Source organism: Cyanistes caeruleus, chromosome 13 (assembly GCF_971803275.1).
Source record: "Cyanistes caeruleus chromosome 13, bCyaCae1.hap1.1, whole genome shotgun sequence".
Classification (NCBI taxonomy): Eukaryota; Metazoa; Chordata; class Aves; order Passeriformes; family Paridae; genus Cyanistes; species Cyanistes caeruleus.
In genome coordinates, this window is record NC_141713.1 from 20,819,688 (window position 1) to 20,842,978 (window position 23,291).

Here is a 23,291-nt window from a genome sequence, read left to right on the forward strand (position 1 = left end):
CCTGAAAACCCAGTTCGGGGAGAGCCTGAGCTCTTTTGTGCTTCTAGGCCTGAAGATGCTCAGCACCTTTCCCAGAGGCTCAGCAGGCAGTAGGATTGTGCCTGAATCTGGCTCTGGAAATGCCAGTGCCTCAACTGAGAGCTGTGGCAATGATTTCCATTGCATGGAGAGGGGCCACAGTCCTGCAAGAGTCTTTCAGCAGAGCAAACAGCAGCCTGGAGGGTGGGCAATCTGGACCACTGCATGCTCATCCTTCACCACAATGCAGAGCTGCCATGGATCACTTTTTCCATTTCTCCTGTTGGATATGTTTTGGAGAAGTTGTTCTAGGTGGCTTTGGATGGTGATCCAAGTAGGAAGCAGCCATTCGCCTGCTGTGATATCCTTACAACTAGTCCTAACTTCTCATTGCCTTTGGTTTGATTGGGGGTGTTTTATCTGTTTGTTTGATTGGTTTCTTTGGGTTGGTTTCTTTGTGTTTTTCTCTGTTTTGCTTGGAGTTTCTTTTCCTTTTTTAGAAATGACTGGTGAAGTTGGCACAAGCAAACTCCAGAAAACATAAAGCAGGCTTGACTTTCCAGAAATTGCTTTTGGCTGGCTTTAGCTGCATTCCCCAGGATCACGATCAGCAGTAGATATTTGCAGGTTTTGCTCTGCATCCTCAGCCTGCCCAGGTGTTGTTCAGTGTTTCAGCAGTGGAGAAGACGATGGATATTTTGCTAAACCTCCTTTCAAACAACAAAACTTGGGTTAGCACGACAGAAAAGAAGAAAAGAAAATCTTCGCCAGTTAGAACAGAGCCAGAGTCCCACCATTTCCCCCTCCACTTCTCTTTCTTTTCTACATTTAGAGGTAAAGCTTCCATCTCCAAAAGCTTCCATCTCTCACTTCCTGATGTAGCCATTTGCTACCCTTTAGCCTTGACTGCCACGCATCGGACTGCTGTCCGTGTGGGGCTGGGGATGCTCAGCCTGGAAAGAGAAGGGGGCTGGCGAGGCCTCCCTGCAGCTCTAGGAAAGATGGGCACAGACAGGAGAAGCCTTTCAACTGCAGGAGTGAGCTTGAAGTTGGATCTAATGAAGCTGCTCTTTTCCACTCCGGCTGCTGGGCCACTGGCCCAGGCTGTGCACAGAGGCTGGGGATGCTCCATCCTTGGCAACATCCAAGGCCAGCTGGGAGCGCGGCTCTGAGCAACCTATTCTGGGCGAAGATCGCTCCGCTTGGAACAAGATGGTCTTTAGGGTCCCTTCCAAGCCCAAGCACCCAGGGATTCCATCATTCATTCGACGGTCTCCGTTGTCCACTTCAGCCTGGGCCTGAACTCCTGGCGGTGATGTCACAGTGCACGCTCCAGCTAGAACTTCCAGCATCCAGCAACGGCCACAACACAACCCTTGGCTCCTTGTGCCAGCACGCTCTTCATTCACCCTGCTCCAAGCCTACCCCTGTCACCTTGTTGCCACCTGCTCCCTGATTCCCGCAGCAGTCCCCAAAGCTCCCCATCGCTTGGATTTTGCTCTCCATCCCTGCAGGATGTCTGCATTTGTTCCAAAAGAGGTATGGTACTATTCCACGGAGGCGGACACCCCGCAGCTGCCTGGCTGGGCTGGAGCTCTGTGGGACAGGGTGGGAAATTTTGCTACCTCTGCAGGCTGGCACAGACGGAGAGGAGGAGACGGACGTCGATACACAGACTGATAGAGAAGAAGCCATGGAAGTGGACGGAGAGGATACTGGAGAGCAAGAGATGGATGTGGATATGTACGAGACAGAGGAAGAGATGGAGGTGGAAACGAAAGATTATATTGAAGAGATGGATATTGATCTAAAAGACAAGGAGGAAGACATGGTCTTGGGATGAAGACCGATGCCAGCAGCAGAACAGGCAGGTGCTCCCCACAGGCAGAGTGGGGCCCCTGCTGCCAGCCTGGGGCCGGGCTGGGCACTCCCTGCTCAGGGACACGCTAGCCCATGCACTGGATTCTGCTGGCCATCCCTGGCCTGGCCTGGGCTTGCTGTGGGCCACACAAGCCCTGTTCCAGTGCCTGGGCCACAGCCCCCAGCCAGGCTCCCTTCTGGCAGCAGAGTCCCACTGGGCCAGTGTCCCAGCCCGGCAGCACATGGAACACCCTTCCGTGCCTGACTGCACTGACCGTGCTACTTGTTTTTCTTGCAGGACTTAGGGACATCACAGACACAGATGCCACCCTGCTGTACATACGTTTTACAGTTGTTGTGTTCAGGATAGAGGTTTTAGAGTTTGTTTAAGTTGTCTGTAAATACGTTTCATAGAGTTTTGTTAGAGCTGTTCTCAGGTAAATAGGTTCTATAGTTTGTTGTTGTTGTTGTTGTTGTTGTTGTTACCAATATTCTTACAGTGTAAATATGTGGTGTAGTTCATTCTTGTTCCTTTTCTTCTACAGATAAACAGTCTTTGATTTTCACACCCCAGTTCTCTTTGCATTTTCTTCGGGCACATTTGCAAAGCTGTGGCTTGTTTCGGGAACAATGTTTGCAGGACTCTAAAAAGAGTATCAAAACCGCTCTGCCACACTCTCAGCTGCTGCTGCTGCCCCAAAAAGCACTGGCTGGCTTTGCTCACACAATCACAGTTGTGGTGGCATTTCTACCACACCACAGGACAGCGATGTTTTCCCTCTTCTCCTGGAAATACCTACAGCACTTGTGGGTAGCAAGGCAAACATGAGTCTCTTTTAGTGGCCCTTGAAATTGGACATGTGAAATGAGGCACACAAAGCCACAGGCCAGCTGAACCTGGCATCTCTGAATGGGTCTTTACATTCTTCCCAGGAAGATGAATGGCAATCACTATTTTGGCAGGGAGGAAAGTGCATCAGCTAGCAATTTGCTGTAGAAAATGTGCTTTCTGCTCCTCTCACAGCCAAAACTCCTACCCATTTCTTGGAAGTCCTTCTTAGATAAGGACCGTGTTCAACTGAGTGACAGTGAAGCCAAATGGCAATGCCGCAATCAATTGTCCTGTACACAATCTCCTTCATCCACGTGGAAGGTTACTCACGGGCACACAAGAGGACGAAAGAAACCCAAATGCATCGTTGGACATAATAAAGTCAGACGTGTTGAGGGATGAAGAAATCTTGCAGAGATATGGAAAGCTGCCCTGAAAACCCAGTTCGGGGAGAGCCTGAGCTCTTTTGTGCTTCCAGGCCTGAAGATGCTCAGCACCTTTCCCAGAGGCTCAGCAGGCAGTAGGATTGTGCCTGAATCTGGCTCTGGAAATGCCAGTGCCACAACTGAGAGCTGTGGCAATGATTTCCATTGCATGGAGAGGGGCCACAGTCCTGCAAGAGTCTTTCAGCAGAGCAAACAGCAGCCTGGAGGGTGGGCAATCTGGACCACTGCATGCTCATCCTTCACCACAATGCAGAGCTGCCATGGATCACTTTTTCCATTTCTCCTGTTGGATATGTTTTGGAGAAGTTGTTCTAGGTGGCTTTGGATGGTGATCCAAGTAGGAAGCAGCCATTCGCCTGCTGTGATATCCTTACAACTAGTCCTAACTTCTCATTGCCTTTGGTTTGATTGGGGGTGTTTTATCTGTTTGTTTGATTGGTTTCTTTGGGTTGGTTTCTTTGTGTTTTTCTCTGTTTTGCTTGGAGTTTCTTTTCCTTTTTTAGAAATGACTGGTGAAGTTGGCACAAGCAAACTCCAGAAAACGTAAAGCAGGCTTGACTTTCCAGAAATTGCTTTTGGCTGGCTTTAGCTGCATTCCCCAGGATCACGATCAGCAGTAGATATTTGCAGGTTTTGCTCTGCATCCTCAGCCTGCCCAGGTGTTGTTCAGTGTTTCAGCAGTGGAGAAGACGATGGATATTTTGCTAAACCTCCTTTCAAACAACAAAACTTGGGTTAGCACGACAGAAAAGAAGAAAAGAAAATCTTCGCCAGTTAGAACAGAGCCAGAGTCCCACCATTTCCCCCTCCACTTTGCTTTCTTTTCTACATTTAGAGGTAAAGCTTCCATCTCCAAAAGCTTCCATCTCTCACTTCCTGATGTAGCCATTTGCTACCCTTTAGCCTTGACTGCCACGCATCGGACTGCTGTCCGTGTGGGGCTGGGGATGCTCAGCCTGGAAAGAGAAGGGGGCTGGCGAGGCCTCCCTGCAGCTCTAGGAAAGATGGGCACAGACAGGAGAAGCCTTTCAACTGCAGGAGTGAGCTTGAAGTTGGATCTAATGAAGCTGCTCTTTTCCACTCAGGCTGCTGGGCCACTGGCCCAGGCTGTGCACAGAGGCTGGGGATGCTCCATCCTTGGCAACATCCAAGGCCAGCTGGGAGCGGGGCTCTGAGCAACCTATTCTGGGCGAAGATCGCTCCGCTTGGAACAAGATGGTCTTTAGGGTCCCTTCCAAGCCCAAGCACCCAGGGATTCCATCATTCATTCGACGGTCTCCGTTGTCCACTTCAGCCTGGGCCTGAACTCCTGGCGGTGATGTCACAGTGCACGCTCCAGCTAGAACTTCCAGCATCCAGCAACGGCCACAACACAACCCTTGGCTCCTTGTGCCAGCACGCTCTTCATTCACCCTGCTCCAAGCCTACCCCTGTCACCTTGTTGCCACCTGCTCCCTGATTCCCCCAGCAGTCCCCAAAGCTCCCCATCGCTTGGATTTTGCTCTCCATCCCTGCAGGATGTCTGCATTTGTTCCAAAAGAGGTATGGGACTATTCCACGGAGGCGGACACCCCGCAGCTGCCTGGCTGGGCGGGAGCTCTGTGGGACAGGGTGGGAAATTTTGCTACCTCTGCAGGCTGGCACAGACGGAGAGGAGGAGACGGACGTCGATACACAGACTGATAGAGAAGAAGCCATGGAAGTGGACGGAGAGGATACTGGAGAGGAAGAGATGGATGTGGATATGTACGAGACAGAGGAAGAGATGGAGGTGGAAACGAAAGATTATATTGAAGAGATGGATATTGATCTAAAAGACAAGGAGGAAGACATGGTCTTGGGATGAAGACCGATGCCAGCAGCAGAACAGGCAGGTGCTCCCCACAGGCAGAGTGGGGCCCCTGCTGCCAGCCTGGGGCCGGGCTGGGCACTCCCTGCTCAGGGACACGCTAGCCCATGCACTGGATTCTGCTGGCCATCCCTGGCCTGGCCTGGGCTTGCTGTGGGCCACACAAGCCCTGTTCCAGTGCCTGGGCCACAGCCCCCAGCCAGGCTCCCTTCTGGCAGCAGAGTCCCACTGGGCCAGTGTCCCAGCCCGGCAGCACATGGAACACCCTTCCGTGCCTGACTGCACTGACCGTGCTACTTGTTTTTCTTGCAGGACTTAGGGACATCACAGACACAGATGCCACCCTGCTGTACATACGTTTTACAGTTGTTGTGTTCAGGATAGAGGTTTTAGAGTTTGTTTAAGTTGTCTGTAAATACGTTTCATAGAGTTTTGTTAGAGCTGTTCTCAGGTAAATAGGTTCTATAGTTTGTTGTTGTTGTTGTTGTTGTTGTTGTTACCAATATTCTTACAGTGTAAATATGTGGTGTAGTTCATTCTTGTTCCTTTTCTTCTACAGATAAACAGTCTTTGATTTTCACACCCCAGTTCTCTTTGCATTTTCTTCGGGCACATTTGCAAAGCTGTGGCTTGTTTCGGGAACAATGTTTGCAGGACTCTAAAAAGAGTATCAAAACCGCTCTGCCACACTCTCAGCTGCTGCTGCTGCCCCAAAAAGCACTGGCTGGCTTTGCTCACACAATCACAGTTGTGGTGGCATTTCTACCACACCACTGGACAGCGATGTTTTCCCTCTTCTCCTGGAAATACCTACAGCACTTGTGGGTAGCAAGGCAAACATGAGCCTCTTTTAGTGGCCCTTGAAATTGGACATGTGAAATGAGGCACACAAAGCCACAGGCCAGCTGAACCTGGCATCTCTGAATGGGTCTTTACATTCTTCCCAGGAAGATGAATGGCAATCACTATTTTGGCAGGGAGGAAAGTGCATCAGCTAGCAATTTGCTGTAGAAAATGTGCTTTCTGCTCCTCTCACAGCCAAAACTCCTACCCATTTCTTGGAAGTCCTTCTTAGATAAGGACCGTGTTCAACTGAGTGACAGTGAAGCCAAATGGCAATGCCGCAATCAATTGTCCTGTACACAATCTCCTTCATCCACGTGGAAGGTTACTCACGGGCACACAAGAGGACGAAAGAAACCCAAATGCATCGTTGGACATAATAAAGTCAGACGTGTTGAGGGATGAAGAAATCTTGCAGAGATATGGAAAGCTGCCCTGAAAACCCAGTTCGGGGAGAGCCTGAGCTCTTTTGTGCTTCCAGGCCTGAAGATGATCAGCAGCTTTCCCAGATGCTCAGCAGGCAGTAGGATTGTGCCTGAATCTGGCTCTGGAAATGCCAGTGCCTCAACTGAGAGCTGTGGCAATGATTTCCATTGCATGGAGAGGGGCCACAGTCCTGCAAGAGTCTTTCAGCAGAGCAAACAGCAGCCTGGAGGGTGGGCAATCTGGACCACTGCATGCTCATCCTTCACCACAATGCAGAGCTGCCATGGATCACTTTTTCCATTTCTCCTGTTGGATATGTTTTGGAGAAGTTGTTCTAGGTGGCTTTGGATGGTGATCCAAGTAGGAAGCAGCCATTCGCCTGCTGTGATATCCTTACAACTAGTCCTAACTTCTCATTGCCTTTGGTTTGATTGGGGGTGTTTTATCTGTTTGTTTGATTGGTTTCTTTGGGTTGGTTTCTTTGTGTTTTTCTCTGTTTTGCTTGGAGTTTCTTTTCCTTTTTTAGAAATGACTGGTGAAGTTGGCACAAGCAAACTCCAGAAAACGTAAAGCAGGCTTGACTTTCCAGAAATTGCTTTTGGCTGGCTTTAGCTGCATTCCCCAGGATCACGATCAGCAGTAGATATTTGCAGGTTTTGCTCTGCATCCTCAGCCTGCCCAGGTGTTGTTCAGTGTTTCAGCAGTGGAGAAGACGATGGATATTTTGCTAAACCTCCTTTCAAACAACAAAACTTGGGTTAGCACGACAGAAAAGAAGAAAAGAAAATCTTCGCCAGTTAGAACAGAGCCAGAGTCCCACCATTTCCCCCTCCACTTCTCTTTCTTTTCTACATTTAGAGGTAAAGCTTCCATCTCCAAAAGCTTCCATCTCTCACTTCCTGATGTAGCCATTTGCTACCCTTTAGCCTTGACTGCCACGCATCGGACTGCTGTCCGTGTGGGGCTGGGGATGCTCAGCCTGGAAAGAGAAGGGGGCTGGCGAGGCCTCCCTGCAGCTCTAGGAAAGATGGGCACAGAGAGGAGAAGCCTTTCAACTGCAGGAGTGAGCTTGAAGTTGGATCTAATGAAGCTGCTCTTTTCCACTCCGGCTGCTGGGCCACTGGCCCAGGCTGTGCACAGAGGCTGGGGATGCTCCATCCTTGGCAACATCCAAGGCCAGCTGGGAGCGCGGCTCTGAGCAACCTATTCTGGGCGAAGATCGCTCCGCTTGGAACAAGATGGTCTTTAGGGTCCCTTCCAAGCCCAAGCACCCAGGGATTCCATCATTCATTCGACGGTCTCCGTTGTCCACTTCAGCCTGGGCCTGAACTCCTGGCGGTGATGTCACAGTGCACGCTCCAGCTAGAACTTCCAGCATCCAGCAACGGCCACAACACAACCCTTGGCTCCTTGTGCCAGCACGCTCTTCATTCACCCTGCTCCAAGCCTACCCCTGTCACCTTGTTGCCACCTGCTCCCTGATTCCCGCAGCAGTCCCCAAAGCTCCCCATCGCTTGGATTTTGCTCTCCATCCCTGCAGGATGTCTGCATTTGTTCCAAAAGAGGTATGGTATTATTCCACGGAGGCGGACACCCCGCAGCTGCCTGGCTGGGCGGGAGCTCTGTGGGACAGGGTGGGAAATTTTGCTACCTCTGCAGGCTGGCACAGACGGAGAGGAGGAGACGGACGTCGATACACAGACTGATAGAGAAGAAGCCATGGAAGTGGACGGAGAGGATACTGGAGAGCAAGAGATGGATGTGGATATGTACGAGACAGAGGAAGAGATGGAGGTGGAAACGAAAGATTATATTGAAGAGATGGATATTGATCTAAAAGACAAGGAGGAAGACATGGTCTTGGGATGAAGACCGATGCCAGCAGCAGAACAGGCAGGTGCTCCCCACAGGCAGAGTGGGGCCCCTGCTGCCAGCCTGGGGCCGGGCTGGGCACTCCCTGCTCAGGGACACGCTAGCCCATGCACTGGATTCTGCTGGCCATCCCTGGCCTGGCCTGGGCTTGCTGTGGGCCACACAAGCCCTGTTCCAGTGCCTGGGCCACAGCCCCCAGCCAGGCTCCCTTCTGGCAGCAGAGTCCCACTGGGCCAGTGTCCCAGCCCGGCAGCACATGGAACACCCTTCCGTGCCTGACTGCACTGACCGTGCTACTTGTTTTTCTTGCAGGACTTAGGGACATCACAGACACAGATGCCACCCTGCTGTACATACGTTTTACAGTTGTTGTGTTCAGGATAGAGGTTTTAGAGTTTGTTTAAGTTGTCTGTAAATACGTTTCATAGAGTTTTGTTAGAGCTGTTCTCAGGTAAATAGGTTCTATAGTTTGTTGTTGTTGTTGTTGTTGTTGTTGTTACCAATATTCTTACAGTGTAAATATGTGGTGTAGTTCATTCTTGTTCCTTTTCTTCTACAGATAAACAGTCTTTGATTTTCACACCCCAGTTCTCTTTGCATTTTCTTCGGGCACATTTGCAAAGCTGTGGCTTGTTTCGGGAACAATGTTTGCAGGACTCTAAAAAGAGTATCAAAACCGCTCTGCCACACTCTCAGCTGCTGCTGCTGCCCCAAAAAGCACTGGCTGGCTTTGCTCACACAATCACAGTTGTGGTGGCATTTCTACCACACCACTGGACAGCGATGTTTTCCCTCTTCTCCTGGAAATACCTACAGCACTTGTGGGTAGCAAGGCAAACATGAGTCTCTTTTAGTGGCCCTTGAAATTGGACATGTGAAATGAGGCACACAAAGCCACAGGCCAGCTGAACCTGGCATCTCTGAATGGGTCTTTACATTCTTCCCAGGAAGATGAATGGCAATCACTATTTTGGCAGGGAGGAAAGTGCATCAGCTAGCAATTTGCTGTAGAAAATGTGCTTTCTGCTCCTCTCACAGCCAAAACTCCTACCCATTTCTTGGAAGTCCTTCTTAGATAAGGACCGTGTTCAACTGAGTGACAGTGAAGCCAAATGGCAATGCCACAATCAATTGTCCTGTACACAATCTCCTTCATCCACGTGGAAGGTTACTCACGGGCACACAAGAGGACGAAAGAAACCCAAATGCATCGTTGGACATAATAAAGTCAGACGTGTTGAGGGATGAAGAAATCTTGCAGAGATATGGAAAGCTGCCCTGAAAACCCAGTTCGGGGAGAGCCTGAGCTCTTTTGTGCTTCCAGGCCTGAAGATGCTCAGCACCTTTCCCAGAGGCTCAGCAGGCAGTAGGATTGTGCCTGAATCTGGCTCTGGAAATGCCAGTGCCACAACTGAGAGCTGTGGCAATGATTTCCATTGCATGGAGAGGGGCCACAGTCCTGCAAGAGTCTTTCAGCAGAGCAAACAGCAGCCTGGAGGGTGGGCAATCTGGACCACTGCATGCTCATCCTTCACCACAATGCAGAGCTGCCATGGATCACTTTTTCCATTTGTCCTGTTGGATATGTTTTGGAGAAGTTGTTCTAGGTGGCTTTGGATGGTGATCCAAGTAGGAAGCAGCCATTCGCCTGCTGTGATATCCTTACAACTAGTCCTAACTTCTCATTGCCTTTGGTTTGATTGGGGGTGTTTTATCTGTTTGTTTGATTGGTTTCTTTGGGTTGGTTTCTTTGTGTTTTTCTCTGTTTTGCTTGGAGTTTCTTTTCCTTTTTTAGAAATGACTGGTGAAGTTGGCACAAGCAAACTCCAGAAAACGTAAAGCAGGCTTGACTTTCCAGAAATTGCTTTTGGCTGGCTTTAGCTGCATTCCCCAGGATCACGATCAGCAGTAGATATTTGCAGGTTTTGCTCTGCATCCTCAGCCTGCCCAGGTGTTGTTCAGTGTTTCAGCAGTGGAGAAGACGATGGATATTTTGCTAAACCTCCTTTCAAACAACAAAACTTGGGTTAGCACGACAGAAAAGAAGAAAAGAAAATCTTCGCCAGTTAGAACAGAGCCAGAGTCCCACCATTTCCCCCTCCACTTTGCTTTCTTTTCTACATTTAGAGGTAAAGCTTCCATCTCCAAAAGCTTCCATCTCTCACTTCCTGATGTAGCCATTTGCTACCCTTTAGCCTTGACTGCCACGCATCGGACTGCTGTCCGTGTGGGGCTGGGGATGCTCAGCCTGGAAAGAGAAGGGGGCTGGCGAGGCCTCCCTGCAGCTCTAGGAAAGATGGGCACAGACAGGAGAAGCCTTTCAACTGCAGGAGTGAGCTTGAAGTTGGATCTAATGAAGCTGCTCTTTTCCACTCAGGCTGCTGGGCCACTGGCCCAGGCTGTGCACAGAGGCTGGGGATGCTCCATCCTTGGCAACATCCAAGGCCAGCTGGGAGCGGGGCTCTGAGCAACCTATTCTGGGCGAAGATCGCTCCGCTTGGAACAAGATGGTCTTTAGGGTCCCTTCCAAGCCCAAGCACCCAGGGATTCCATCATTCATTCGACGGTCTCCGTTGTCCACTTCAGCCTCGGCCTGAACTCCTGGCGGTGATGTCACAGTGCACGCTCCAGCTAGAACTTCCAGCATCCAGCAATGGCCACAACACAACCCTTGGCTCCTTGTGCCAGCACGCTCTTCATTCACCCTGCTCCAAGCCTACCCCTGTCACCTTGTTGCCACCTGCTCCCTGATTCCCCCAGCAGTCCCCAAAGCTCCCCATCGCTTGGATTTTGCTCTCCATCCCTGCAGGATGTCTGCATTTGTTCCAAAAGAGGTATGGGACTATTCCACGGAGGCGGACACCCCGCAGCTGCCTGGCTGGGCGGGAGCTCTGTGGGACAGGGTGGGAAATTTTGCTACCTCTGCAGGCTGGCACAGACGGAGAGGAGGAGACGGACGTCGATACACAGACTGATAGAGAAGAAGCCATGGAAGTGGACGGAGAGGATACTGGAGAGCAAGAGATGGATGTGGATATGTACGAGAGAGAGGAAGAGATGGAGGTGGAAACGAAAGATTATATTGAAGAGATGGATATTGATCTAAAAGACAAGGAGGAAGACATGGTCTTGGGATGAAGACCGATGCCAGCAGCAGAACAGGCAGGTGCTCCCCACAGGCAGAGTGGGGCCCCTGCTGCCAGCCTGGGGCCGGGCTGGGCACTCCCTGCTCAGGGACACGCTAGCCCATGCACTGGATTCTGCTGGCCATCCCTGGCCTGGCCTGGGCTTGCTGTGGGCCACACAAGCCCTGTTCCAGTGCCTGGGCCACAGCCCCCAGCCAGGCTCCCTTCTGGCAGCAGAGTCCCACTGGGCCAGTGTCCCAGCCCGGCAGCACATGGAACACCCTTCCGTGCCTGACTGCACTGACCGTGCTACTTGTTTTTCTTGCAGGACTTAGGGACATCACAGACACAGATGCCACCCTGCTGTACATACGTTTTACAGTTGTTGTGTTCAGGATAGAGGTTTTAGAGTTTGTTTAAGTTGTCTGTAAATACGTTTCATAGAGTTTTGTTAGAGCTGTTCTCAGGTAAATAGGTTCTATAGTTTGTTGTTGTTGTTGTTGTTGTTGTTGTTACCAATATTCTTACAGTGTAAATATGTGGTGTAGTTCATTCTTGTTCCTTTTCTTCTACAGATAAACAGTCTTTGATTTTCACACCCCAGTTCTCTTTGCATTTTCTTCGGGCACATTTGCAAAGCTGTGGCTTGTTTCGGGAACAATGTTTGCAGGACTCTAAAAAGAGTATCAAAACCGCTCTGCCACACTCTCAGCTGCTGCTGCTGCCCCAAAAAGCACTGGCTGGCTTTGCTCACACAATCACAGTTGTGGTGGCATTTCTACCACACCACTGGACAGCGATGTTTTCCCTCTTCTCCTGGAAATACCTACAGCACTTGTGGGTAGCAAGGCAAACATGAGTCTCTTTTAGTGGCCCTTGAAATTGGACATGTGAAATGAGGCACACAAAGCCACAGGCCAGCTGAACCTGGCATCTCTGAATGGGTCTTTACATTCTTCCCAGGAAGATGAATGGCAATCACTATTTTGGCAGGGAGGAAAGTGCATCAGCTAGCAATTTGCTGTAGAAAATGTGCTTTCTGCTCCTCTCACAGCCAAAACTCCTACCCATTTCTTGGAAGTCCTTCTTAGATAAGGACCGTGTTCAACTGAGTGACAGTGAAGCCAAATGGCAATGCCGCAATCAATTGTCCTGTACACAATCTCCTTCATCCACGTGGAAGGTTACTCACGGGCACACAAGAGGACGAAAGAAACCCAAATGCATCGTTGGACATAATAAAGTCAGACGTGTTGAGGGATGAAGAAATCTTGCAGAGATATGGAAAGCTGCCCTGAAAACCCAGTTCGGGGAGAGCCTGAGCTCTTTTGTGCTTCGAGGCCTGAGGATGATCAGCAGCTTTCCCAGATGCTCAGCAGGCAGTAGGATTGTGCCTGAATCTGGCTCTGGAAATGCCAGTGCCTCAACTGAGAGCTGTGGCAATGATTTCCATTGCATGGAGAGGGGCCACAGTCCTGCAAGAGTCTTTCAGCAGAGCAAACAGCAGCCTGGAGGGTGGGCAATCTGTACCACTGCATGCTCATCCTTCACCACAATGCAGAGCTGCCATGGATCACTTTTTCCATTTCTCCTGTTGGATATGTTTTGGAGAAGTTGTTCTAGGTGGCTTTGGATGGTGATCCAAGTAGGAAGCAGCCATTCGCCTGCTGTGATATCCTTACAACTAGTCCTAACTTCTCATTGCCTTTGGTTTGATTGGGGGTGTTTTATCTGTTTGTTTGATTGGTTTCTTTGGGTTGGTTTCTTTGTGTTTTTCTCTCTTTTGCTTGGAGTTTCTTTTCCTTTTTTAGAAATGACTGGTGAAGTTGGCACAACCAAACTCCAGAAAACGTAAAGCAGGCTTGACTTTCCAGAAATTGCTTTTGGCTGGCTTTAGCTGCATTCCCCAGGATCACGATCAGCAGTAGATATTTGCAGGTTTTGCTCTGCATCCTCAGCCTGCCCAGGTGTTGTTCAGTGTTTCAGCAGTGGAGAAGACGATGGATATTTTGCTAAACCTCCTTTCAAACAACAAAACTTGGGTTAGCACGACAGAAAAGAAGAAAAGAAAATCTTCGCCAGTTAGAACAGAGCCAGAGTCCCACCATTTCCCCCTCCACTTCTCTTTCTTTTCTACATTTAGAGGTAAAGCTTCCATCTCCAAAAGCTTCCATCTCTCACTTCCTGATGTAGCCATTTGCTAGCCTTTAGCCTTGACTGCCACGCATCGGACTGCTGTCCGTGTGGGGCTGGGGATGCTCAGCCTGGAAAGAGAAGGGGGCTGGCGAGGCCTCCCTGCAGCTCTAGGAAAGATGGGCACAGAGAGGAGAAGCCTTTCAACTGCAGGAGTGAGCTTGAAGTTGGATCTAATGAAGCTGCTCTTTTCCACTCCGGCTGCTGGGCCACTGGCCCAGGCTGTGCACAGAGGCTGGGGATGCTCCATCCTTGGCAACATCCAAGGCCAGCTGGGAGCGGGGCTCTGAGCAACCTATTCTGGGCGAAGATCGCTCCGCTTGGAACAAGATGGTCTTTAGGGTCCCTTCCAAGCCCAAGCACCCAGGGATTCCATCATTCATTCTACGGTCTCCGTTGTCCACTTCAGCCTGGGCCTGAACTCCTGGCGGTGATGTCACAGTGCACGCTCCAGCTAGAACTTCCAGCATCCAGCAACGGCCACAACACAACCCTTGGCTCCTTGTGCCAGCACGCTCTTCATTCACCCTGCTCCAAGCCTACCCCTGTCACCTTGTTGCCACCTGCTCCCTGATTCCCGCAGCAGTCCCCAAAGCTCCCCATCGCTTGGATTTTGCTCTCCATCCCTGCAGGATGTCTGCATTTGTTCCAAAAGAGGTATGGTACTATTCCACGGAGGCGGACACCCCGCAGCTGCCTGGCTGGGCTGGAGCTCTGTGGGACAGGGTGGGAAATTTTGCTACCTCTGCAGGCTGGCACAGACGGAGAGGAGGAGACGGACGTCGATACACAGACTGATAGAGAAGAAGCCATGGAAGTGGACGGAGAGGATACTGGAGAGCAAGAGATGGATGTGGATATGTACGAGACAGAGGAAGAGATGGAGGTGGAAACGAAAGATTATATTGAAGAGATGGATATTGATCTAAAAGACAAGGAGGAAGACATGGTCTTGGGATGAAGACCGATGCCAGCAGCAGAACAGGCAGGTGCTCCCCACAGGCAGAGTGGGGCCCCTGCTGCCAGCCTGGGGCCGGGCTGGGCACTCCCTGCTCAGGGACACGCTAGCCCATGCACTGGATTCTGCTGGCCATCCCTGGCCTGGCCTGGGCTTGCTGTGGGCCACACAAGCCCTGTTCCAGTGCCTGGGCCACAGCCCCCAGCCAGGCTCCCTTCTGGCAGCAGAGTCCCACTGGGCCAGTGTCCCAGCCCGGCAGCACATGGAACACCCTTCCGTGCCTGACTGCACTGACCGTGCTACTTGTTTTTCTTGCAGGACTTAGGGACATCACAGACACAGATGCCACCCTGCTGTACATACGTTTTACAGTTGTTGTGTTCAGGATAGAGGTTTTAGAGTTTGTTTAAGTTGTCTGTAAATACGTTTCATAGAGTTTTGTTAGAGCTGTTCTCAGGTAAATAGGTTCTATAGTTTGTTGTTGTTGTTGTTGTTGTTGTTGTTACCAATATTCTTACAGTGTAAATATGTGGTGTAGTTCATTCTTGTTCCTTTTCTTCTACAGATAAACAGTCTTTGATTTTCACACCCCAGTTCTCTTTGCATTTTCTTCGGGCACATTTGCAAAGCTGTGGCTTGTTTCGGGAACAATGTTTGCAGGACTCTAAAAAGAGTATCAAAACCGCTCTGCCACACTCTCAGCTGCTGCTGCTGCCCCAAAAAGCACTGGCTGGCTTTGCTCACACAATCACAGTTGTGGTGGCATTTCTACCACACCACTGGACAGCGATGTTTTCCCTCTTCTCCTGGAAATACCTACAGCACTTGTGGGTAGCAAGGCAAACATGAGTCTCTTTTAGTGGCCCTTGAAATTGGACATGTGAAATGAGGCACACAAAGCCACAGGCCAGCTGAACCTGGCATCTCTGAATGGGTCTTTACATTCTTCCCAGGAAGATGAATGGCAATCACTATTTTGGCAGGGAGGAAAGTGCATCAGCTAGCAATTTGCTGTAGAAAATGTGCTTTCTGCTCCTCTCACAGCCAGAACTCCTACCCATTTCTTGGAAGTCCTTCTTAGATAAGGACCGTGTTCAACTGAGTGACAGTGAAGCCAAATGGCAATGCCGCAATCAATTGTCCTGTACACAATCTCCTTCATCCACGTGGAAGGTTACTCACGGGCACACAAGAGGACGAAAGAAACCCAAATGCATCGTTGGACATAATAAAGTCAGACGTGTTGAGGGATGAAGAAATCTTGCAGAGATATGGAAAGCTGCCCTGAAAACCCAGTTCAGGGAGAGCCTGAGCTCTTTTGTGCTTCCAGGCCTGAAGATGCTCAGCAGCTTTCCCAGATGCTCAGCAGGCAGTAGGATTGTGCCTGAATCTGGCTCTGGAAATGCCAGTGCCTCAACTGAGAGCTGTGGCAATGATTTCCATTGCATGGAGAGGGGCCACAGTCCTGCAAGAGTCTTTCAGCAGAGCAAACAGCAGCCTGGAGGGTGGGCAATCTGTACCACTGCATGCTCATCCTTCACCACAATGCAGAGCTGCCATGGATCACTTTTTCCATTTCTCCTGTTGGATATGTTTTGGAGAAGTTGTTCTAGGTGGCTTTGGATGGTGATCCAAGTAGGAAGCAGCCATTCGCCTGCTGTGATATCCTTACAACTAGTCCTAACTTCTCATTGCCTTTGGTTTGATTGGGGGTGTTTTATCTGTTTGTTTGATTGGTTTCTTTGGGTTGGTTTCTTTGTGTTTTTCTCTCTTTTGCTTGGAGTTTCTTTTCCTTTTTTAGAAATGACTGGTGAAGTTGGCACAACCAAACTCCAGAAAACGTAAAGCAGGCTTGACTTTCCAGAAATTGCTTTTGGCTGGCTTTAGCTGCATTCCCCAGGATCACGATCAGCAGTAGATATTTGCAGGTTTTGCTCTGCATCCTCAGCCTGCCCAGGTGTTGTTCAGTGTTTCAGCAGTGGAGAAGACGATGGATATTTTGCTAAACCTCCTTTCAAACAACAAAACTTGGGTTAGCACGACAGAAAAGAAGAAAAGAAAATCTTCGCCAGTTAGAACAGAGCCAGAGTCCCACCATTTCCCCCTCCACTTTTCTTTCTTTTCTACATTTAGAGGTAAAGCTTCCATCTTCAAAAGCTTCCATCTCTCACTTCCTGATGTAGCCATTTGCTACTGTTATAAATGCAACGGCAAATTAAAGATTAACAAAGATTAATTTATTATAAATTAATAAAGCAACAAACAGTGAGGAAAAAAACCACAATAAATGGACAGCGCAGCGCTGGGTGGACAGGGTCTATACGCAAGGTATAGGTGTTCCCAAATCCACGTCTGAGGGTTCTCTGGCCTGGGTTTTTATAGGGATTTTATGTCCCCAGGCTAGAATTCCAACCAGTTTCCATTCACCAAATGTCCCTGATTGTCTGGTGAATGGATTTCCTGGCCTAGAACATTGAGTCAGTAAGTATCCGGGCAGAGTCTCCTCAAATGCAAAGTGAGTCTGTATGTATTTTAACATATTTCATCACAGCGGGATTGAGAGATCCGGGCTAGCGCCGATGGATATCTCAGAGGAGTAGTCTCTTCTTTGTCTTTCTTGATTGAGTTTCTGTAGTATGGGTTTGGCGGGTGTGGTGTTCGATTCTGGCAACGACCATCTTCCTGGGGCTCGTCCCTTTTGTCTTGCTTGATGGTCTCCGGCCGAAATCGGCCGGGCGTTGCCTTTCTCTGGAGGTAGACTTTTAGGCTGGTTCTTTTCTTTCTATGATGGCCTGTGTCCTGTCTTTTCCTCCGAGTTGATGAGTCTGCTGAAACCTGTTATCTGGGGGGGTTCTTTTGCAATTCGTGATTTTTGGAAAAGGAATTCTATCTCGACCGGGAGGAGAATTCCTTATTCCATACTTACATTTAGTTATAATTATACATACTTTATTTAAACTTCTTATTCCGAATTTTTATTTACTCAATTCTTTATTACACTACCCTTTAGCCTTGACTGCCACGCATCGGACTGCTGTCCGTGTGGGGCTGGGGATGCTCAGCCTGGAAAGAGAAGGGGGCTGGCGAGGCCTCCCTGCAGCTCTAGGAAAGATGGGCACAGAGAGGAGAAGCCTTTCAACTGCAGGAGTGAGCTTGAAGTTGGATCTAATGAAGCTGCTCTTTTCCACTCAGGCTGCTGGGCCACTGGCCCAGGCTGTGCACAGAGGCTGGGGATGCTCCATCCTTGGCAACATCCAAGGCCAGCTGGGAGCGGGGCTCTGAGCAACCTATTCTGGGCGAAGATCGCTCCGCTTGGAACAAGATGGTCTTTAGGGTCCCTTCCAAGCCCAAGCACCCAGGGATTCCATCATTCATTCGACGGTCTCCGTTGTCCACTTCAGCCTGGGCCTGAACTCCTGGCGGTGATGTCACAGTGCACGCTCCAGCTAGAACTTCCAGCATCCAGCAACGGCCACAACACAACCCTTGGCTCCTTGTGCCAGCACGCTCTTCATTCACCCTGCTCCAAGCCTACCCCTGTCACCTTGTTGCCACCTGCTCCCTGATTCCCGCAGCAGTCCCCAAAGCTCCCCATCGCTTGGATTTTGCTCTCCATCCCTGCAGGATGTCTGCATTTGTTCCAAAAGAGGTATGGTACTATTCCACGGAGGCGGACACCCCGCAGCTGCCTGGCTGGGCTGGAGCTCTGTGGGACAGGGTGGGAAATTTTGCTACCTCTGCAGGCTGGCACAGACGGAGAGGAGGAGACGGACGTCGATACACAGACTGATAGAGAAGAAGCCATGGAAGTGGACGGAGAGGATAGTGGAGAGGAAGAGATGGATGTGGATATGTACGAGACAGAGGAAGAGATGGAGGTGGAAACGAAAGATTATATTGAAGAGATGGATATTGATCTAAAAGACAAGGAGGAAGACATGGTCTTGGGATGAAGACCGATGCCAGCAGCAGAACAGGCAGGTGCTCCCCACAGGCAGAGTGGGGCCCCTGCTGCCAGCCTGGGGCCGGGCTGGGCACTCCCTGCTCAGGGACACGCTAGCCCATGCACTGGATTCTGCTGGCCATCCCTGGCCTGGCCTGGGCTTGCTGTGGGCCACACAAGCCCTGTTCCAGTGCCTGGGCCACAGCCCCCAGCCAGGCTCCCTTCTGGCAGCAGAGTCCCACTGGGCCAGTGTCCCAGCCCGGCAGCACATGGAACACCCTTCCGTGCCTGACTGCACTGACCGTGCTACTTGTTTTTCTTCCAGGACTTAGGGACATCACAGACACAGATGCCACCCTGCTGTACATACGTTTTACAGTTGTTGTGTTCAGGATAGAGGTTTTAGAGTTTGTTTAAGTTGTCTGTAAATACGTTTCATAGAGTTTTGTTAGAGCTGTTCTCAGGTAAATAGGTTCTATAGTTTGTTGTTGTTGTTGTTGTTGTTGTTGTTACCAATATTCTTACAGTGTAAATATGTGGTGTAGTTCATTCTTGTTCCTTTTCTTCTACAGATAAACAGTCTTTGATTTTCACACCCCAGTTCTCTTTGCATTTTCTTCGGGCACATTTGCAAAGCTGTGGCTTGTTTCGGGAACAATGTTTGCAGGACTCTAAAAAGAGTATCAAAACCGCTCTGCCACACTCTCAGCTGCTGCTGCTGCCCCAAAAAGCACTGGCTGGCTTTGCTCACACAATCACAGTTGTGGTGGCATTTCTACCACACCACTGGACAGCGATGTTTTCCCTCTTCTCCTGGAAATACCTACAGCACTTGTGGGTAGCAAGGCAAACATGAGTCTCTTTTAGTGGCCCTTGAAATTGGACATGTGAAATGAGGCACACAAAGCCACAGGCCAGCTGAACCTGGCATCTCTGAATGGGTCTTTACATTCTTCCCAGGAAGATGAATGGCAATCACTATTTTGGCAGGGAGGAAAGTGCATCAGCTAGCAATTTGCTGTAGAAAATGTGCTTTCTGCTCCTCTCACAGCCAAAACTCCTACCCATTTCTTGGAAGTCCTTCTTAGATAAGGACCGTGTTCAACTGAGTGACAGTGAAGCCAAATGGCAATGCCGCAATCAATTGTCCTGTACACAATCTCCTTCATCCACGTGGAAGGTTACTCACGGGCACACAAGAGGACGAAAGAAACCCAAATGCATCGTTGGACATAATAAAGTCAGACGTGTTGAGGGATGAAGAAATCTTGCAGAGATATGGAAAGCTGCCCTGAAAACCCAGTTCGGGGAGAGCCTGAGCTCTTTTGTGCTTCGAGGCCTGAGGATGATCAGCAGCTTTCCCAGATGCTCAGCAGGCAGTAGGATTGTGCCTGAATCTGGCTCTGGAAATGCCAGTGCCTCAACTGAGAGCTGTGGCAATGATTTCCATTGCATGGAGAGGGGCCACAGTCCTGCAAGAGTCTTTCAGCAGAGCAAACAGCAGCCTGGAGGGTGGGCAATCTGTACCACTGCATGCTCATCCTTCACCACAATGCAGAGCTGCCATGGATCACTTTTTCCATTTGTCCTGTTGGATATGTTTTGGAGAAGTTGTTCTAGGTGGCTTTGGATGGTGATCCAAGTAGGAAGCAGCCATTCGCCTGCTGTGATATCCTTACAACTAGTCCTAACTTCTCATTGCCTTTGGTTTGATTGGGGGTGTTTTATCTGTTTGTTTGATTGGTTTCTTTGGGTTGGTTTCTTTGTGTTTTTCTCTGTTTTGCTTGGAGTTTCTTTTCCTTTTTTAGAAATGACTGGTGAAGTTGGCACAAGCAAACTCCAGAAAACGTAAAGCAGGCTTGACTTTCCAGAAATTGCTTTTGGCTGGCTTTAGCTGCATTCCCCAGGATCACGATCAGCAGTAGATATTTGCAGGTTTTGCTCTGCATCCTCAGCCTGCCCAGGTGTTGTTCAGTGTTTCAGCAGTGGAGAAGACGATGGATATTTTGCTAAACCTCCTTTCAAACAACAAAACTTGGGTTAGCACGACAGAAAAGAAGAAAAGAAAATCTTCGCCAGTTAGAACAGAGCCAGAGTCCCACCATTTCCCCCTCCACTTCTCTTTCTTTTCTACATTTAGAGGTAAAGCTTCCATCTCCAAAAGCTTCCATCTCTCACTTCCTGATGTAGCCATTTGCTAGCCTTTAGCCTTGACTGCCACGCATCGGACTGCTGTCCGTGTGGGGCTGGGGATGCTCAGCCTGGAAAGAGAAGGGGGCTGGCGAGGCCTCCCTGCAGCTCTAGGAAAGATGGGCACAGAGAGGAGAAGCCTTTCAACTGCAGGAGTGAGCTTGAAGTTGGATCTAATGAAGCTGCTCTTTTCCACTCCGGCTGCTGGGCCACTGGCCCAGGCTGTGCACAGAGGCTGGGGATGCTCCATCCTTGGCAACATCCAAGGCCAGCTGGGAGCGGGGCTCTGAGCAACCTATTCTGGGCGAAGATCGCTCCGCTTGGAACAAGATGGTCTTTAGGGTCCCTTCCAAGCCCAAGCACCCAGGGATTCCATCATTCATTCTACGGTCTCCGTTGTCCACTTCAGCCTGGGCCTGAACTCCTGGCGGTGATGTCACAGTGCACGCTCCAGCTAGAACTTCCAGCATCCAGCAACGGCCACAACACAACCCTTGGCTCCTTGTGCCAGCACGCTCTTCATTCACCCTGCTCCAAGCCTACCCCTGTCACCTTGTTGCCACCTGCTCCCTGATTCCCGCAGCAGTCCCCAAAGCTCCCCATCGCTTGGATTTTGCTCTCCATCCCTGCAGGATGTCTGCATTTGTTCCAAAAGAGCTATGGTACTATTCCACGGAGGCGGACACCCCGCAGCTGCCTGGCTGGGCTGGAGCTCTGTGGGACAGGCTGGGAAATTTTGCTACCTCTGCAGGCTGGCACAGACGGAGAGGAGGAGACGGACGTCGATACACAGACTGATAGAGAAGAAGCCATGGAAGTGGACGGAGAGGATACTGGAGAGCAAGAGATGGATGTGGATATGTACGAGACAGAGGAAGAGATGGAGGTGGAAACGAAAGATTATATTGAAGAGATGGATATTGATCTAAAAGACAAGGAGGAAGACATGGTCTTGGGATGAAGACCGATGCCAGCAGCAGAACAGGCAGGTGCTCCCCACAGGCAGAGTGGGGCCCCTGCTGCCAGCCTGGGGCCGGGCTGGGCACTCCCTGCTCAGGGACACGCTAGCCCATGCACTGGATTCTGCTGGCCATCCCTGGCCTGGCCTGGGCTTGCTGTGGGCCACACAAGCCCTGTTCCAGTGCCTGGGCCACAGCCCCCAGCCAGGCTCCCTTCTGGCAGCAGAGTCCCACTGGGCCAGTGTCCCAGCCCGGCAGCACATGGAACACCCTTCCGTGCCTGACTGCACTGACCGTGCTACTTGTTTTTCTTGCAGGACTTAGGGACATCACAGACACAGATGCCACCCTGCTGTACATACGTTTTACAGTTGTTGTGTTCAGGATAGAGGTTTTAGAGTTTGTTTAAGTTGTCTGTAAATACGTTTCATAGAGTTTTGTTAGAGCTGTTCTCAGGTAAATAGGTTCTATAGTTTGTTGTTGTTGTTGTTGTTGTTGTTGTTACCAATATTCTTACAGTGTAAATATGTGGTGTAGTTCATTCTTGTTCCTTTTCTTCTACAGATAAACAGTCTTTGATTTTCACACCCCAGTTCTCTTTGCATTTTCTTCGGGCACATTTGCAAAGCTGTGGCTTGTTTCGGGAACAATGTTTGCAGGACTCTAAAAAGAGTATCAAAACCGCTCTGCCACACTCTCAGCTGCTGCTGCTGCCCCAAAAAGCACTGGCTGGCTTTGCTCACACAATCACAGTTGTGGTGGCATTTCTACCACACCACTGGACAGCGATGTTTTCCCTCTTCTCCTGGAAATACCTACAGCACTTGTGGGTAGCAAGGCAAACATGAGTCTCTTTTAGTGGCCCTTGAAATTGGACATGTGAAATGAGGCACACAAAGCCACAGGCCAGCTGAACCTGGCATCTCTGAATGGGTCTTTACATTCTTCCCAGGAAGATGAATGGCAATCACTATTTTGGCAGGGAGGAAAGTGCATCAGCTAGCAATTTGCTGTAGAAAATGTGCTTTCTGCTCCTCTCACAGCCAGAACTCCTACCCATTTCTTGGAAGTCCTTCTTAGATAAGGACCGTGTTCAACTGAGTGACAGTGAAGCCAAATGGCAATGCCGCAATCAATTGTCCTGTACACAGTCTCCTTCATCCACATGGAAGGTTACTCACGGGCACACAAGAGGACGAAAGAAACCCAAATGCATCGTTGGACATAATAAAGTCAGACGTGTTGAGGGATGAAGAAATCTTGCAGAGATATGGAAAGCTGCCCTGAAAACCCAGTTCGGGGAGAGCCTGAGCTCTTTTGTGCTTCCAGGCCTGAAGATGCTCAGCAGCTTTCCCAGATGCTCAGCAGGCAGTAGGATTGTGCCTGAATCTGGCTCTGGAAATGCCAGTGCCTCAACTGAGAGCTGTGGCAATGATTTCCATTGCATGGAGAGGGGCCACAGTCCTGCAAGAGTCTTTCAGCAGAGCAAACAGCAGCCTGGAGGGTGGGCAATCTGTACCACTGCATGCTCATCCTTCACCACAATGCAGAGCTGCCATGGATCACTTTTTCCATTTGTCCTGTTGGATATGTTTTGGAGAAGTTGTTCTAGGTGGCTTTGGATGGTGATCCAAGTAGGAAGCAGCCATTCGCCTGCTGTGATATCCTTACAACTAGTCCTAACTTCTCATTGCCTTTGGTTTGATTGGGGGTGTTTTATCTGTTTGTTTGATTGGTTTCTTTGGGTTGGTTTCTTTGTGTTTTTCTCTGTTTTGCT

The 23,291-nt window shown here is 49.9% G+C and overlaps 1 long non-coding RNA gene across 1 annotated transcript; it reads left to right on the forward strand.

The window, feature by feature from the left end:
* Positions 1–852: 852 nt before the first annotated feature.
* LOC147650769 (uncharacterized) lies at positions 853–5,587 on the forward strand. The gene is made up of 5 exons (XR_015275781.1): positions 853–1,557; positions 1,652–1,885; positions 2,177–4,698; positions 4,793–5,026; positions 5,318–5,587. It is a non-coding gene; the product is annotated as an uncharacterized LOC147650769 (long non-coding RNA).
* The last annotated feature ends 17,704 nt before the right edge of the window (positions 5,588–23,291 follow it).